The following is a 19,955-nucleotide window of genomic DNA, read 5'->3' as shown; positions in this document are numbered from 1 at the left end:
CGGGAAAGCAGACAGGGGTGGGGATGGAAAAATGTCTTGGGTGGTGGGGTCGGATTGTAAATGGCGGAAGTGTCGGAGGATGATGCGTTGTATCCGGAGGTTGGTAGGGTGGTGTGTGAGAACGAGGGGGAATCCTCTTTGGGCAGTTGTGGCGGGGGCGGGGTGTGAGGGATGTGTTGCGGGAAATACGGGAGACGCGGTCGAGGGCGTTCTCGATCTCTATCGGATAGAAGATGGATAAAGGAGAAGATAGGGTGAGAGGAGACAGACAGGTCAAAGAGGCGGGTTTAGAACCAAAGAAGGTGAATGTAGGTGGGGAGTTATGGAGGGCATAGATCGGTTCAGGGAGGAAGGACTGGTCAAGGACGCCGGATGAGGTTAGTGGGTAGAAGATGGGGGTGGGGCTTGAAGTGAGAGGAATAGTTGGGGAGGCGGCGACGAGCTGGGCTGGTTTTCGGATGTGATCGGAACAGGGAGACTTTGAAGCTTGTGAGGTCCAAATTGATACCCTCGGGCTGCAGGGTTCCCAAGCGAAATATGAGTTGCTGTTCCTGCAACTTTCAGCTGGCGTAATCATGGCAATGCAGGAGGCCCAGGATGGAAATGTCATCCGAGGAGTGAGAGGTTGGGAGTTGAAATGGTTCGCGACTGGGAGGTGTAGTTGTTTGTTGCGAACTGAGCGGAGGTGTTCCGCGAAGTTGGTTTCCCCAGTGTAGAAGAGGCCACAATGGGAACAGCGGATACTGTATACCACATTAACAGATGTGCAGGTGAACATTTGTTTGATGTGGAAAGTCTTCTTAGGGCCTGGGATGGGGATGAAGGGGGAGGTGTAGGGACCGGGGTAGCCCTTGCTTCGGTTGCAGGAAAAAGTGCCGGGGTTGTGGGGCTCCCCTCCGAATGTGGATCGGACATGGGAGCCACAGAGAGGGCGTTTCCTCCGGAAAGCACATAAGGGTGGAGAGGGAAAAATGTCTTTGGTAGTGGGGTCAGATTGCAAATACTTTTACCGGCAGTTATTTCGGTGGGGACGCGATGCGCCGAAGGACCTTTACGGCGCTGTATAAATCAATGATACTCTGAAACAGTAGTTCAGCTGCTCTCGGAGCGGTTTAGCACATTCGCAGATCGGAATTACGAGACTGAATTTCAAATTCTCTGAGTCCACCCATGTGACTTACCACCTTTCTTTCCAACTTTCACCTAATATCCAGCCTCCACTACTAACTTGGTATTTAATGTGTAGGTTTTAAGAGTTTGCATCATTGCCATTCCTTGGATTTAGTAAAGCACTTCTCGTTAGCAATAGTTATTCATGCTTTATGTAAACCTAACGGTGACAGAATTCTACACAATAAGTGTAGTTCAGGGGCAATAAATTGAGGGACTGATCAATTGGAAGTAGTTATTGTCCGAACTTCACAAACTTCCACCCCATGGTATGGAACTGCGTTTCTCTATTTTTTGTTTGTCTGTGTGGTCGACTCACTATCGTGACCGAATTGCGGGTTCATGTTTGTGGCCGAGAGCCAGCACGGAGGCACTGCTGCTTCATCGCGCCAGGGAACCAGCTTCAATTCCAACCCTGGATGACTGCCTGTGTGGAGTTTGCACATTATACCGTGTCCAAAATTGTGGATTATACTAAGAAAACAAAGTTTTGTGGCCATTCTTATACTACAGTGTTCAATCAAAACCATTGCGTGGGTTTTCCCCCAAGCGCTCAAGTTTCCTCCCACAGTCCAAAGATATTCAGGTCAGGTGGATTGGCCATGTGCTGAATTGCCACGTAGCGTTCAAGGGTGTTAGGCTAGTTGTGTTAAGTATGGTCGGTCAATGCGGGGTTACGGGTACAGGGTGGCGCTATCGAATGTTCTCCTGAGGGTCTACGAAAACTAAAAAATTCTGGGACCGAGTTTTTTTAAAGATATAAAATGGCATCGGAGCTGGGAATTATCCAAGTAACATTGGGATTAATTGAAATACACTAGAGGGACAAAATTTTAAAAAAAGGTCCGTCTAAGCTGCAGGCACTGAGGTTTAACATTTCTGCCGAAAATATGTAAGGTACCGTTGGCAGGGCAGGTAGTGACTCAGTTAAACCTACACAAGGAAATAAGTAGAAGGAATCAGAGGGAAACGACAGTGATTGAACTGAATTTGGTAGTGTTATGGGTAAAGGTAGTGTTGAGTAGCTACTGTAAGGAAATGAAGAAACTGGAATGGGAAGCTCGGGAAAGAAGGGAAGAGAGAGCACAACAATTCGCACGAACAGAAGTAGAGCTGGAGGCCAAAACCAGAGTGAAAAAAAAACACAGGCAAAGTAATCTAGACACCAGTCTGCCGAATGGTTTTCTTTAACTTAAAAGTTATATTACTAAAAGGAGCATAAATTGAAAGCTCCAGAATTTACCAAAACTTTGAAGCTGGCGGTGGATTCCAGTGATGTAAGTATTGGAACGAATCAGTTGGAGTATGACGTCCGGGGATTGCGCCGGTTTATCAGGACAAGGTGGAGAATCGCACTAAGTTGGTTACTCATGCTGAGAGGCGATGGGCCAAACGATCTCGCCCTGGGTTGTTAACATTTCTTTAACTCTGTGAGGGAAATCAGGAGGCATTTTTTCACATGAAGAGGGAGGGCAAAAGTAGAAGAAAACTCCGGCAATAAAGTGAAAAATGCTCATGCGCACGTTATTCAAATCTTTGGACTATTACGTTGAAAACACTCGCACACTCTATTTCGATGTACTGAATGAAACACAAGCATTACAGTGAAGGGAGTTGCCTGCTCTTCCAAATGTCTAGAAACAATACCAATGCTGTAGCTGCTACTGATCTAACAGGAGGTGTCTCTCAGTTGTATATGCGTTCTCTCTTCTCCTCTCAAATCACAGTCAGGTGCAGTTCAGTGTCCAGTGATAAGAGAGACAGCCACTTCGCAGACACGGTGAGAGATCCTCTCCGCTGCCGCGAGTTTTACAGGCGATAATAGCAAGGGTTGGAACTCCCGGTAAGTAACTTCATTCAGTTACTAACCCTATAAATCATGGAGAACTGTGTGTGTGCTCTTTTCTCGACACTCCTTTTCAACGTGTCCCTTATCTTACATCAATGCAAAGGAAGAAATCCAGCTCAAGGATAGTTCAAGAGTTGTCTTTTAAAGGTTCCTTTAAGGCTCCAGCAAAAGCTAAAGATTATTTGCTCGCTTTCGAGTTTGCAAAATGGTTCAATTTTAGTTCAGAATCCGCGCTTTGTCTTTTGTTCAGGCGCTGCAGGTGTTGTGCCCGCACAGTTTTATTTCTTTGTTGAAATTTTGTAGCGATTGACACAACAGAGGGGCTTGCTCGGCCATTTCGAAGAGCAGTGAAGAATCAACTACATTGTTGCAGACACGGAGTTACATATTTGTGAACAGCATTAGAAAGGTTCTTTCTTTCCGACAAAGATTTCGTGGTCATCAGTAGGTTCAACTTTCGCCGCAAGTGGCAGGATTCCAACCCGTCTCCTCCAGAACGTTAGAGATAGTCAGGAACTGCAGATGCTGGAGAATCCGAGATAACAAGGTGTAGAGTTGGATGAACACAGCAGGCCAAGCAGCATCTTAGGAGCAGGAAAGCTGACGTTTCGGGCCTAGACCCTTCATCAGACAGTATGTTGCAGTGGTTTGGCGGGCGGAGTAGGAGGGTGGTGAGAATGGAATCTGCCATGTTGGGACCAACAACTTTGTGAAATTGACGATCGTGGGTCTGCACAGTCAGCTTGGCCTCAAATTAAGAATTACGACTTTAAGGGCAGTAATACCTAGATTCCTCCCTGAGCCACGATCAAATTTATGCAATGAGCTTTGCTTCATAGGTCACTGCACCAAGTCTAGGGAAAGGATATGACTCTAATATGTTGCGTTGCAGCGGCTCATCGCCTTTAGTAGTAATCACTGGTCTGTGAATGTAAACTGGCAACTTGGAAACATTGTCGTCATCAGGTCTCCATCCCCCTTTTGTGCCCGTTGTCCAAATGTAATCATTTTGCTTTGTTCCTGATGGTCGTTTAAAGAAGCTACAAAAAATGCCTCCCAATCACTCTCATTGTCAACATTTTCAGTCCATTAAATTGCTTTATTTTTGTTTTTTGCTTTTGCTTTCTTTCTTGTAATTGTTTGTAACTAATTATCTTGCGATTCATTTTTTTTCGTAGAGATAACTGGCCAGTAATTTCCTGGTCATGCATTTCACTTACGGGAGGACAGGTGCAGCGCAACAATGTTGTTTTTTCCCTTAAGAATCCGATTTGGATCATTCCATGCTCGTCAATGAAGACCCTTATTTCGAATTCTTTACCTCATACTGCTAAAGTTATGTTGATATTATGTCGACATAGTCACATCACACCTTCAGGTACAGAACTGAATTATTGTTCACAACTAAATACTTCAAAACTGATTAGTTTGTTATACTTAAATGGGTGAGTCTAGTTTCCTGTTTGCTATCGTTTTGCAGCTAATGTGATAACTATTGTGACCCCCGAGCCCGGGGGAAATGTGGTCTTTCCTGGTGTATCTCTCACTACCGGGTAGCAATGACATCTGCAGATTTTCTAGTTCTTAATCGGTTACGTAATATTTCTTCGGATCAACGATTATTATTTCCCGACTGACTTCCTATTACTCACTGTTTGTTCTGTTAATTATCTGCTAGCTCGTACAACCACTGACATTTTTGTTTGGTTGCCAGTTGTTTTCATCTTTGATTGTTTTATTACCGTTTGCTACCAGAGGCCGAGGAGAAACTATTGCACTACCAATTAGTCTGCTGTTCGTTTCCAAAAAAAACCCCTCCTACTTTGAATGTGGTCCGTACATTGCAATCAATCACGTAGATTGGGGCTGCAAATTTGATTTGGAATTTCACACTGAAGCTGCATCGATCGCATTTAGCTGGATTGACTACTCTTTGACTCCACTGCTTCTAACATTCCTGATCTTGCTGCTTAATGGTCTGACCATGGGCACATTTTGGTAGCCAGTGGAATCCACAAGAGGTTGAAACGCTGTAAGAATGATGTGGATAAGATTGATCCAGAAATTGAGAGGCAAAGGTAACCCATCATCTTACTCTTTGCTGTTTGTCGAAATTTCCTACTCTTATGGATAACATATGTTACATATTTCTTCGTATGTCATCTGAAAAATTCGTATAATCCGTCAGGTTGGATTGAGCCAGTGCTGATAACAGTCTATGCCAGCTTTATGATCCTGCTTTTAAGCACCTGCACAAACATGTGTGTTTATGCAGTGACCCAGAGCAAACTCAGAGAGGGGCTGAAGAATTGAATCAAAGGTCCACTTCAAATAATATTTAGTGCAAATTGGGATAGATGTAGAAAATTATGGAAGTAATTTCCTGGCTAAATAAATGGTACGGGGAAGAGTGGTACCATTTCGTGGCCAACTGGCACGAGACAATTGGGGCAGGAATGGGGAGAATGTATAAAATCTAAGTAATACATCTGAAAGATAAGAAACAGTCAGAAATCTTACTTCAAGTATGTCAAGTAATGACAAATGTATAAAAAAGTATTGATGAAATGAGAAGACAGATCGAATAAAGAGAATAAAGTATCAGTGTAAGGAATAAATTAGCTGAGCTACAATTCAAGTTGACGATTATGATATAAGCATGGTTGCAGGATGGAAGCGATTGGGAACAAAATGTGCCAGATTATCTGTTTTACAGGGCAGGCAAGGAAAATAGCGGAGGATATGGAAGAGCTTTACTGATTAGAAACAAAATTACTGTAACAGTGAGGAAGAATATAATGAGGAGTGAACAGTGTAGACTGTTTGGTTGAAACTGAAGAATCGGTAAGGATCCAAAATTCTCCTGGATGTTGTACACAGGCTCGAGGTAGCAGCTGTAAAGTGCTAAACTACATAAATGCAGAAATTAGACAATTTTGTAGTAAAGCCATAACATTATTAATGGACAATTTAAACTTAGACACAGTTTGGGAGAGACAGACAAGCATCAGTGAGAAAGACAGTGAATTCGTGATGTACGTTCCGGACAATTTCCTCCAGGACTATGTCCTGGTTACAACAAGGGGAACAAGCAGTGTTGGATTTACTGTTCGGTAATGATACGGATCTCTTAGTAAGCAAATTGTGCGTCAACATTTATCAAATAGTGACCATACCGTGATAGGCTTCAATGTAGCACTTGAAAGCCACACACATGAACCAACTAAGAGAGATTCAAATTTCGGAAAGACCGATTTTAACGAGATGAGACAGACACTGTCCACTGTAAACTGGGAAAAATTGCTCATTGGTTGAATCCCCGGAGAACATTGGAGGGTGCTTAAAGAAATATTTCACACAACACAAACAACCAGTTCGTACCCTTGGACGAGAAAAGCTCCACTTTACTAAAGGCGAAAACAGCCGTTGACAGTTAAAGCAATAAGGGCCTGCATGAAAGTAAGAAAAGAGACTGATATAAATACAAAACACTACACAGATCCTATTGAATGGGAAAGATGCAAAAAGCAGCACAGTGTCACAAAGCAGCTGGTAAGAGTTACAGCTATGGATTATGGAAAGAAACTTGCGTCAACATCAATGTGAACAAATTTTATGGTTTCATAAAGAGAAAACGGGTGGTCAGGAGAAAACCAGAAGGGATTCTTTTTGGAACAGAACCGCAGACAGCAGCACTGCTGCAGTCTTCGTGGTGCAATGTCTTTTTTTCCCTCAGCCTTGCATAGCAAACGGTAATAAAACTGAAGCAGTGAACGTCGACTGTATAAATGTTTTCGGCGAGAAGATCTACGCTGAGTGCCCAATTGGCAGGGTAGCACGAGAAGCATGCACAAAATAAGGCACCAATCCACCCGACTAACTGTTTCAAATACATGCTCAGACGGGTTCAGCATTTTCGGAGATGCTTGATTGAGATTCAAATAATCTCAGTCCACCCACGTGGCTTATAAAGTTGTCTCTTTCCGTCTTTAACCTAATATCGAGCCTCCACTACTAACCGTTTACCTTGCCTTGGCTTTCAGACTAAGTGTCAGTTTGATAAAGGTGGTCATAGTGCACAGTTAGTTCGTGGATTTTAAGAGCTTGTATCATCGCCATTCCTAGAATTATGTAGCGTACAGTTTGTTAATAATTAATAATTATACTCGGCTTACAAAAAACATTGTCAGAGCCTTGGTAATAATGATCGTTCGGAGACAATAAAATGACGGACAGCTAGATTGGGAGGAAGTAATGCGATAACTTCTCAAAAAGTTTCAATTTATGTTACAGACCTTCGGTTTACTCGTGTGGTCACAGCGCTGTGTGTGACACAACTGGGTACTCATGCCTGCGATTTGTAACAATTAGGCGGTCCAGGAATTACGAACGTAAAGTACAAACTTCTGGCACCGAGCCTTTAGAGGTAAAAATGACAGCAGAAATGAAAATTTTGCAAGCCATCTTGGGTGAAACAGTAATCTCTGTAAATACACTGAAGAAACAAAGTTAGAAGGGCCAGTCTAGAGGCGCAAGCGACCTAGGATTAATCGTCCCTCCAAAAACAAGGGAAGCAAACTCGGCAATGGCGGTCTTAAACTTTCTTGAGCAGTAGAACGAGTCGCAGAGAAGGGGCAGTGATCGAAATGAAGTTGGTAGCATAAGGAAACAGGTCGAATAGAGAGGCCACGACAAAGAAATACAGAAACTCGAATTAGAAGCTCGGGGAAAATAAAGACAAGATAGAACACAACAGTTAGCACGAATAAAAATGGAGCAGCATGCTGAAGCCAGAGAGAACAGCAAAGATAGGTCGTTGAAGTTAAATCTATGGAACTGATTCGCCCGGAAGTTTTAGGAAGCAAAAATGTAGAGAGTCATAGGAGAAATTCTTGGAAATAGGAGATATTTTTGGAAATGTCCAAAGTGTAACAGGTACTGACAAGGTTCGAAGAAAAAGATATGGAAGATTTATCCCCTACATGTAAGAAAGTGAGACCAGATGAGGTGGCCTCGACGCCTCTGGACAAAGCAGAAGACACATTTTGCATCCCTTTCCAAGGAGACCTCACTGGTTTGCGAAACTGTGAAAATGACAATTTTAGGCAGCTATGAACTGCTCCCAGAGATTGACGTGCAGGAGTCGAAGAAGACAGGGCAGACGTCGTTCGAGATCAAAAGGAAGAAGCGGACCAGTTTCGACAGAGGATCAAGACATCCGGAGTAGAACAAAAGTTAACAGACATTGTTTTGTTGATGGAGTGTAAAATCTCCTAACCAATTGCAATCAGGATGCACACAGAGGAAAATTTGTTGCTAGGTAGGCAACACCGATGGCTGATGACGATGAGCTTTTCTATAACGTGGCTCGGGCGGCACGGTGGCTCAGTGGTTAGCACTGCAGCCTCACAGCGCCAGAGGCCCGGGTTCGATTCCAGCCTCGGGCGACTGTCTGAGTGGAGTTTGCACATTCTCACCGTGTCTGCGTGGGTTTTCTCCCACAGTCCAAAGATGCGGAGGCTAGGTGGATTGGCTATGCTAAATTGCCCGTAGTGTTCAGGGAGATGGGTCTGGGTGGGATGCTTCAAGGGGCGGTGTGGACTTGTTGGGCCGAAGGTCCTGTATCCACATTGTAGGGAATCTAATCTAATAAATCCCCCTTTCATCACCACAATTTCATCAGAATAAAACAAAAAAAGGGAGAGTCAGACTGAAACAGTTAGCTCGGACAAGGAATGAACCCCTGGGATTGCTCAGAGGTCACCACCACAAGCCAGAAAGTAAGTGATCAAGATGACAAAGCCGGAAACTAAAGTGTTGTCATTGCGCTAATGTAAGGGATGTTTACGCGACCTACTGGAACTGCACAGAAACCCAGTTTGGGCCATAGGAATTCTGTGAGCAAAAGCAGGAAAGGGAATTGAAGAAGAAAGCATTGCGGGCTATTCAGTAGCGACGGCTACGGTGAAAGGACTGAAATGAGTCAAGTGTGGAAAGCAGTGGAAACAATTGAAGTGAATGGTACTAGGGGATTTTGTCAAAGGATACAGTGCGACCTTTGGCGTCAAACTGAAGGGCAAAGCCCCTAACGTTTTTATTTGATACAAGGTCATGCTAACCTTCACTATTGAAGGATGGTTTAATATTTACACCTGAAGAAATCTGAAGAAGACCAAAATGCTAGCAAGCATCATTGGGGTGGGTGGGCACGTTCATGTTCCATAACGCAATATAGCGTATGGTTATACTGCAATACCATCTCAGGAGGTGCAATACTCGAGTGACAGGCTCTAATTTGCTTATCAAGGAGTAGACCTGCTGTTGCTAACTGGAACGAGCTGGAAAAACTGGAAGTCGTCAGTTCATGGCTACGATCATGACAGCCAGGGGAGAGGGATGACATGGAACCAGTCAAAGGTACTGGGTATATTCCCAGCCTGCACAATGATCCGAGCAATGGCTCAGCACGAAGGATCAGCGGAAGAAGTAGCCCAACACCCATTGATATTCATATCTCACGCGAAACACATAGTCAGAAATCTACGTAATAAGATTAGGTCAGGGGCACTAAATTGAGGAGTAGGTCAGTTGGGAGGAATTGTTGCGAGCATTTCACAGGTCTCCAGTCAGAAAAGCAACCATTCACCACCACCCTCTGATTCAAAATCTTGGGCACTAAAAATGCAGGTTATGATCCAAAAACATGCCCAGATCCATGTCAGTGCTGAAACCATGTGTACTAAAAACCAGAAGGTGAATGTCTCCACGTTATTGCTAAACATCCTTAAAGATGCTCGGTTGTCTCTCATTGCAAACCCACCTGGCAAAGCTTGCGACTCCTGGCTGTCCCATAGTAAGTTGAAAGTTTGAAGTGATGGCTGAGCTGGGCCAAGAGCAGGCGTGATGACATTGGGAGTCTCGTGCTTTGACGATGCTGATTTGTATTCATGAAGGTTGACGAAGAATGTGGCCATTGACCATGGAGGGACTTTGTGCAGAAGTGACTCCCTGTAAAGAGAAGTGACATGGCCAGCTCAGTTATCCAGGTTCATCTACATTACCTTATTATGCCTTCATAATTACACTCCACTTTGTATGACTGAGGGGTTACTAATGGAGACTAGTAGAGGGGTGAAAGCACTGTCCAGGCAGTAAGAACTCAACAGGTGAGTGGCAGGAAGAAGAACTTACAGTTGGTGCTGCCTTTAACCATTTAGATGGAAGTAACTGTGAGTTTAGAAGTACTGTCTAAGGATATTTGGTAAATTTCTGCAGATAGGAGAAAGTATACACTGCTGCTACTGAGTGTCAGTGTGGAGGGAGTGGATGTGGTGTCAATCAAGTGTCTACTTTGATCTGGATGGTGTCAAGCTTCTTGAGTGTTGTCGGAGCTGCACCCATCCAGACAAGTGGAGGGTATTCCACCACACTCCAGACTTGTGCCTTGTAGATTGTGCATCCTGGTTGGTCTGGAAATTGGAAAAGGATTACAGCTTGGAGCATATAGGACTAAGTATGTGCTGTCTATTGTAGATATACAGAGAGAATGGCTAATACAGGTCCTTAATGCAACTGCAAAAAGCATTACTGCCACAACCAGGACCCAGGCTAAATGGGATCTCAAGGAAGGGGTTATATCTGACAGTGAGGACTTCGGGTTTGGCAGTATTCTGAGACATACAACTTAATACACACAGGGATTGACACAAATTAGTAGTCACAAGAGCTGCTGAAGTGGGAAAATGAGGCCAGAAATTTTCTTATAGCCATACTTCAGGAAAACTATCTGAAAGGTGTCTTTGTGAAGGGATATAAGTTTGAGTCATGCAGAATTGAGACGGGAGTTTGAGTCGACAGGACTGGGTGATGAGGTCAGCTTGCTCAAAGAGAGGACCTGACATATGTGAGTACCACAAACTGCTGTACAGAATCACAGCAACTTCATGTAAAATCTTTGAGGCCCTCACAAATAGCACCAAACTAACAGCTGAAGTCTTGCCATTATTTTACAAGTGGGACCAACTCAATAGTTTTTTTTATGACAGATGAAAGTGAGATGATATTTGGGAGTTTGGGTTTCACCAGCAACACTAGTTTCTCTACAAAAGTCACAGCTTTACCTTTACCAATGATGGGCCATTGTCATCTACCAGGAAGAGCTTCAGGGTAAGGAGACAATAAGGACTGCAGATGCTGGAAGCCAGAGTCTCTCAGTGTGAAGTTGAAAAGGCACAGCAGGTCAGAGAGCATCTGAGGAGCAGGAAAGTCAACATTTCAGGTTGAAACCCGTCATTAGTCCTGCAGTCCAGTCCTTTCCAGCCTCTCACCTATAGACTCCAGAATTCACAGTATATGTTTAGTGCTTCCAGGGATGAATCATGGTTTATTGCAAAAATCCCAGGAGTGGTGGCTGGACAAACTCTGCAAGAAAACCACCAAAACTACATAGGAATATGTCAGGTTCACCCAGAAACAGACCCATATGGGATGTGTACAATTGGACTAAGGTATCCACTCAACCATATATCCAATAGGATATAACAATCTGGAACAAGGCATCGATAGGAAGTGCCCAATCTGCAGGAGATTGTTTAATAGACTAAGTATGACTGGTGGTGCTGATGACAGGGGTAGGTTTTTTTATGCCTTTGTAAGACAAGGTATAGAGCTTACGAGCAGGGAGGTGGTGCTGGAACTGTATAAACCATTGGTTAGACTATAGCTAGAATATTGTGTACAATTCTGGATTTCATTTTATAGGATGGATGTGGCAGCATTGGGGAGGGCGCAGATGAGATTTACCAGGATGTTGCCTGCACTCAAGAGTTTTAGTTACGAAGATAGATTGGACAGACTAGATTTGTGTCCTTGTAGAAGAAGGAGACTGAGGGGAGACATGGCTGCAATGTATAAAATTATGATAGGCATAGGTAAAATAGAGAGAGAGAGAGAGAAAGGCTTTTTGTCTTGATGGAGGTAACTGAGCATAGATTTCAGGTAAGGGGCAAGAGGGTTACATAGATGTGGGTGGTGGGAACTCACTGCCTGTAAGCATGCTAGAGGCAGAAACCTTCATAACATAAGTATTTAGATAAACACTTGTGTTGCCAAAACATGCAAGGCTATGGGCTAAGTGCTCAAAAATTGGATTAGAATATTTATTGAGATAGCAAGAACTGCACCTGCTGGAGTCAGAGATAACAAGGTGTGGAGCTGGAGGAACACAGCGGGCCAGGAAGCATCAGAAGAGCAGGAAAGCTGACATTTTGGGTTGAGATCCTTCTTCAGAATTTCAGCTTTTCTGATCCTCTGATGCTGCCTGGCTTGCTGTGTTCCTCCAGCCCCACACTTTGTTACATTAGAAAAATTATGCTTTGTTTTTGGCTGGCACGGTCTTGGAAGGCTAAAGGGCATATTTCCTCGCAGTAGATGTCTATGACTTTAAACAGTGCTGATGCATATCAGGATGGGTTTGATTCTTGTGTCAGTTCATTTCTATTCCAGGAGGTCTGACAATTCTATGAAGACATATTTACAGAACCCACATCGATCGTGTTTTTCTCCTGTGTGACAGTGTGTTAATGGACTAGGAAATACATTGACTGTTTGAAAGCTATGCTACATTCTCACATCTGAATGGTTTGCCATCAGTGTGGACTTGCTGATGCTTTCAGAGACTGGGGGATTGAGAGAAACTTTTGTCACAAATATGGCACCTGAAACATTTTCCCCTTGTTTGAAACTTCTAGTGTTCCAGACGATTTGACTACGCTACAAAGGTTTTATCACAAACCTCACACTCACTGAATCGCTTCCCTGTGAGGTTTCCCTGATGTACCATGCGTTTTGACAATCTACTCCCATTTGAATATGTCAGTGTGCGTGAACAATTGATGATTTTGAAAATGATTTGTCACAGTTTTTCTCCTGTGTGAATGCGTTGGTGCACATGGAACTTTGATGATGATGAAAATGACATGTCACATATCTTGCATGTGAATGGTTTCTCTATTGAAGTATGAATATGTTGGTCAACACTAAGATGTGTTGAATATGAGAATGATTTGTCACATACCTCACAGGAGAATGGCTTCTCTCCTGTGTGAATCCTCTGATGGAGCCGCAGTCTCGGTGGCTATAAGGATAATTTGTAAAGCTCTTGCACAAGAACAGTCTCTCCACCAAATGAATATGATGGTGTTTGTGCAGGATTGATGAAATTGAGAATGACTGATACACAACTTGCATGTGAATGGTTTCTCCCAGGTGTGACTGCTTTGATGCAAGGGGAATTGCAATGATTGTGAGAACAATTTCTCACACACGATGCTTGTGATAATTTCACCCTGAAGTGAATGGTTTCATGCTTCAGTGAATGGGTCATGATACACCAGGCTAAATAACTGTGCAAAGCCCTTTTTAGACATCTCATCTGAATGACTTCTCCCCTGTGCGAATGCATCAATGATTTGGATAGATGACTTTGCAAGCTCGCACTCACACATGAAGGATTCCTGTTCTACAAAACTGTCCTTGTTGTACACCATATACTCTTTGTGTATTAGATGTTACCAGCCTGCAAACTGTCCTCACACACGTCACACTGGAATAGCCTCTACGCTGTAGGAATGAGTATGTGGTTCACGAGGCTCGATGAATGATTGAAGATCTCAATATCACCTGACCAGATTGGTTTCTAGATGATGGTTTCACCACCCAACCTTCTTTGTGTTGAGCAATCCTGTGGAGGGGATGGATGCCATCCAATAGTTGTGCATTTATTCCTTGGGTGATGGTCAGGGCCTATATGAGATTTCTGTCCTCTTGGCATTCTCTGATGTAATACTGTGTATTCCTTCTGTAAAACAGGGAAAGGAAACATGATTTCCTCCAACTCTCTCTCCTCCTTTGCTGAAAGGTTTGACTCCTCACTGAGAGAATTCCACAGTGAGTGCCAGTCTGCGGTACCCCTATGTGGTGAGATTAGATACAAGTCCTTTCTTTTTTCTCACTAGATTGTCACACACCCTCTCTTTCCAGCAGGAACACTGGATAACAAGCAGGAGCAGACAATGTGGCCACTTCCTTTCGTCTGTTTGGACCGTCATCTTCCCAGGCACCATGAGGATAATGGAAAACTTTGTTGGGCAGAGTGTAAAGCCAGATTTCAATTCATTATAAGGTCAGGTTGTTCTACCAAAGACAAGTTCTAGCCATAATATAAAGGGAAAGTTGCTATAGTGCCACTAGACCATACTCCTGTTCTGTCATTAGGGAGGCAGAGATGGCTAGTGGTGATTTAGCCTGAGAGTCTCCATATATCAGGAGAGGGGGGAAGTTAAGAAATATAGTCCTTCCTGGTAATCTCAACTTCTGTAGGAATTGAGCTAACTGAGTGAATTCATCACCACCCTTATGTTTATTTTTAATCAGAAAAGAGTGCTCAGCAGAAATGTTCATTCAATTAATTCTCAACTAATTTAGTTGTTATTTGAGACTTTGAAATTTCTCCCTCATTTTCAAAATTATTTGAAGTGAACATACTGGGCAGGAAGTGCTAAAAGTTGAGAAAAATACTTCTTCAGTGGAGCTAATTGAAGGGTTCTGGTTTATCCTGGGAAGTTACATACATTACACTCACCAGAGTGAACATCCCAAATTCTGATCTCAGCTACAGCATTGGGATAAACTACCAAATCCAAGCCCAGGATATTGAAGAAGGTGGAGGCTTTCAGGTAAAATCTTTAAAGAAGGCAGAAAAAAAGTCAATAAATGTGACTCCAGAAATGTGACGCCAGATTGCGTTGGAGATTACAGAGATACAGAGAGGGCAAGTCCATGGAGAGATTGAAAACAAAGATGTTAATTTTAAATTTGGCACACAGAACTCAGCTGGATCTTCTCACACAGCATAAGGGGCATTTCCACCCCTGATTGCCCACAATAGCCTGACTTTAAGCAACAGATCTGGTGGGGATTTAAACTTGTCATTGTCCCTCTGAATAAAACCTCACTAACTGTAGCTGCTGTTTATATTCCTGACACTTTTAATAGTCACAGAAGTACTTTTGAATTGTGGACACTATTGTAATTTCTGAATGATGGTAGTAGATATGCGTACAGCAATCTCCCACAGGAACAAAGTGATAATTCAGATGCTCTATTTTTCTGGTGATGTTATTTGAGGTATAAATCGGATCTGATACAAACTAATAAATTTTAAAAGAGATTTTAATTCCCAGTGATTGATGACAAGTCTTCACAGAATGTTGTTTCCCATTTTAAAACTAACATTGAATAAACAGTGCTAGTCGGTAATTAAAACAGGAAACAACAGAAATCTCATGTTTTTTTCCTCCCCAAAGCCGATTAATAACATCGTTGACTCCTAATGCATTCATGTCTTAGGGCAAAAGTATTCCATTTAACTTTTCAATCCTGTCCTGCCATTCAATATCATGGTTGATGCCTATCTACTGATTTAATGAAAATCATGGAATGAGGGCTGTGAGATTGTGATGGAATACAATCCTGCTTCCGGTCATGGTTCACTGCACCTCCTGGACACCCAGTGTTTGGATTTGTTTTTGGTCTACATCCTTGGTAATGATGAATATGGTGAAGTCCTCATTCATCAGTTGGAAGGGGTGTGGTTGTTTTCCTTGAACTTGTTCAATCTGAAGCCCTGATAATTTATGGACACAGTCTGGGTAACTTTTCAACTGCCAATGGGATGGGACATTTCCAGAGATGGTGACAAAGGAGTCTGGAATGTTTCCAGATTGATGTCATTCAGTGATACAAGCTTATAATGAATTAAGAACCCATTTTAAACTTCACCCAACAACTTTTCTAATATGCTCACAGAATCTGAGAATACTGGGATCTGGGTGGAGGAAAAAAGTACCCATATTATCTGCTCCTGGTCACTATCCAGTGTCCATGCTGGAAACAGAGGCTCTGTAGCAGTGAAGTGAGGAAAGGACTTATATCTGATTCCCCCCACATAGGTCGGGGAACAGTAGACTGGTACTCACTGTGGACCAGTCTCTAACTGAGGAATCAGCTCCTTCAGAAAAGGACAGGGAGTTGGAAAAAGTCAGGATTCATAGAATTGTAGAATCCCAACTGTGTGGAGCAGGCCATTTGGCCCATCAAGTCCACAATGACCTTCTGAAGAGCATCCAACTCACACCCAGCCCTCCTACTCCATCCCTATAAGTTTGCATTTCCCATGGTTATCCCACCTAGCCTACACATATGTGGACACTATGGGCAACTTAGCATGGCCAATCCATCTAACCTGCACATCTTTGGGCTGTGGGAGGAAATTGGAGCACTTGGAGAAAACCCATGCAAACATGGGGAGAATGTGCAGACTCCACACAGACAGTTGCCCGAGGCTGGAATCAAACTTGAGGCCGGTACTGCGAGGCAGCAAAGTTAACCACTGAGTCACCGTGTCACCTGTTCCTTTTCCTGTCTCAGAAGGATTGCACCACACTACACCAGAGAATATCGATTGGATAGACACTGCAGATAAATCCTGACCAGTTAAAGGGCCAACTGTGGGAAAGACATCTAGTCCCTTTACAGCATTGCTCAACACAGAGAAGATTGGGAAGGGAACCCATGATCTGCAAATTGGTCAAGTCAGGGGACCTTTGACATATCATCAGATCTTAAACTAGTCAGTGGTGTGAAGCCTTCCATCAAAACCAACCTTGCTGAAGGTTCAGCAGTGGATGATCAGTCAGAGTGAGGCTGGGAAGAGGTTTGACCGGCTCCAAGTGTGGTGAAAGCTTCAATCATTCATTGAGCCTCATGAATCACTGACTTATTCTTGCAGATGACAGGCTGTTCAAGTGTGAGATGTGTGAGGAGGATCAAAAAACAAATCTCCTCATCGATTATTGCATCATTTTCAACCCACTATCCTACAAAGCAATGTCATGGAAAAGAAACCTTTCAAGTGTGAGGTTTGTGGTGAAACCTTTGCAAAGTGTTTTTTGTATCGAATGCCTACAGTGTGGAAGTACGCCCTTCAGCCCAACAAGTCCACACTGACCCCTAGAGCATCCCACCCAGGCCCATCCCCCTGATAGCCCACCTAACTTACACATCCCTGGACACTACTGGCAATTTAGCATGGCCAATCCAACTAGCCTGCACATCTTTGAACTGTGGGAGGAAACCAGAGCACCCAGAGGAAACCCACTCAGATACAGGGAGAACATATGAACTCCACACAGACAGGCACCCGAGGGTGGAATTGAACCGAGGTCCCTGGGGCTGTGAGGCAGCAGTGCTAACCACTGTGCTACCATGCCGCCATTATTTTATTTGTCGGTAGACCTGTTTCTTGGGCATTTAGTGGCCTGCTGTATGTGATAATATCTCGTGATATGAATACAGTTGTTGTTTAAAGCAGTCTGTTTAGTAGCCCACTCTCAGCATTTACTCCCTCACCCTCATCATCAATTTCTCAAGAAAATTCAGGATGAACCAAAGAAACTAGCCTCACTCTGAAAGAATAAAAAGTGTACAAACTAGGCATGGACAGTTGATGGAAAGCCTGTATTTGGTCATAAAATGGCATAGGTATGATATTTCAAAATTCACTGGATTCTTCAGAAGTTCCCAGTGGATTGAAAAAGATATTACTGTAACACCCTGATTCAAAAAAATGAGGGAGGCAGAAAGTAGGAAACTATAGGTCAACTAATTTAACATCTGTCATTGGGGAATTGTTGGAATCCATTATTAAGGAAATAGTGATCGGACATTTGGAAATAGCCATCTGTCAGCATGGTTTTACAAAGGTTAAATTACATTTAATTAATTTGTTAGAATTCTCTGAAGATGTACCCAGCAAATTTGATAATAGGAGTCCTTAGATGTAATATATTTGGACTTCCAGAAAGCATCTGATAAGGTAAAATCACGCAAAGTAAGATAACTCATGGATAGGATATTTTATTAGCTTGGATAGAGGATTGACTAATCAACAGAAAGCACACAGTAGAATAAATGGGTCTTTTTCAAGATAGCAAGCCATTGATAGTGGGATGATACAGAGCTCAGTCCACCAGCCCCAACTATTTACAATCTATATGGATGACATGGATACAAGGTACTCGGGCTATATTTGCAGACGATCACCATGGAACAGTCTCTCACTAAGTCCCTTCAGCGAAGGACAGGGAGATGGAAGAAATCAGCTTTCATGGAATTGTAGAATCCCAACTGTGTGGAGCAGGCCATTCGGCCCCTTGAGTCCACAATAACCCTCTGAACAGCATCCCACCCACACCCAACCCTCCTACTCTATCCCTGTAACTCTGCATTTCCCATGGCTAACCCACCTAGCTGACTTATCCCTGAACACTATGGGAAATTTAGCATGGCCAATCCACCTAACCTACACATCTTCGGACTGTGGGAGGAAACTGGAGCACCTGGAAGAAACCCATGCAGGCAAGGGGAGAATGTGCGAACTCCACAGAAATGACACTGCAAATGTAAGTCAGGGTAGTTAGTTGGAATATAAAAAACTAGTCTGCAGAAAATGGTAGTTAATAAGGAGAGGCAATGTAACTTTGATATTTATTGTTAAAGGAAGAGAGTGTAAATAATGGCGAAGTGTTGCTGCAATTTTCCATGGCTTTGGTGAAACCACATCTAGAGCATGCAAGTACTTTTCACCCCCTCACCACGGGAAAGGTGTAATTGCACGAGAGGCAATTCAGAGAAGGTCATAGATTAAGTTCAGAGATGAAAGCCTTGTCTTATGAACAGATTGAGCAGTTTAAGTTTAAATTCACCAGAATTTAGAAAAATGAAAGGAGATCTAGTTGCAGTATATAGGAGGCTAAAGGGGATTGACAAAGTAGCAGTAGTAAGGATGTCTCCCCTTGTAGGGCAATCGAAAACAGAAGGTCAATGTTTTAGCCTGAGGGGTGCGAGATTGAAAACGGAAATGAGGAGGAATTACTTGTCATGATCATGAATGCACAGTGGTAGACAACAGGCTGCTGCATAATTTGAAGCATGAGAAAGATATTTTTAATTTGATTTGGATTGAAGATGTAGTGATTGTAATGATGTTAGCCAGCTGGACATCATCGAGTATGACTGGGGCTATTCATCTAGTCCAATCAGAGACAGATACGAGGAGTGTCAGAGATTCTGACACTCTGGATGCTGACTCTGATGAGGCTGTGCCAGAGTCAAGATCTTTCCATTTGCAAATAAAGGGTGTCTTGGGGATGGGATGTGGCTACTGTGGAGTTATCTCAGTGGTGATGAAAGTGGAATTAATGATGTAACCATGCAAAGGCGCCTAAGTGCACTTCAAACTGGCACTAAAACTGGCTGTGTCATTGGAAAACACACTCGCCAATAAACCTGGGAAACACCACCCCTCTGCAGGCAATTGCAGAGCTTCACTCAGGGCATATCCTAAACAAAGGGACTTCAGGTCAGACAACAGGTAAAACCCCAAAACAAAGCAAATCTCAGCCAAATGGCTGAAATTTTCTTCAGAATCCAAACCAGCAAGCCATTGTAGTTGCTGCCAGTATCCAGGCTCGAGATAGCAAGAATCCCACTGGGCCCGAATTGAGTAACAGAACTAAACTGAGTTAAAGGACAACATGCAGGAATGTGCACACCCTGAAAAGCCCACCTACATCTGGTTTGGAGCAGTTAAATTGTTTAGCTCATCCACATCAGAACCAAACAAAACAAATGGCTGATTGAATGGTCAACTGGTTCTACAAGACCATAAGACCAGAAGACATAGGAGTGGAAATAAGGCCATTCGGCCCATCAAGTCCACTCTGCCATTTAAATCATGCCTGATGAGCATTTCAACACCAGTTCCCTGCACTCTCCCCGTAGCCCTTGGAGGTCAATACCAAAGCGGCTATATCAG

Source organism: Stegostoma tigrinum, chromosome 34 (genome assembly GCF_030684315.1).
Source record: "Stegostoma tigrinum isolate sSteTig4 chromosome 34, sSteTig4.hap1, whole genome shotgun sequence".
NCBI lineage: Eukaryota > Metazoa > Chordata > Chondrichthyes > Orectolobiformes > Stegostomatidae > Stegostoma > Stegostoma tigrinum.
Note: the sequence above shows the minus strand (reverse complement) of the source record.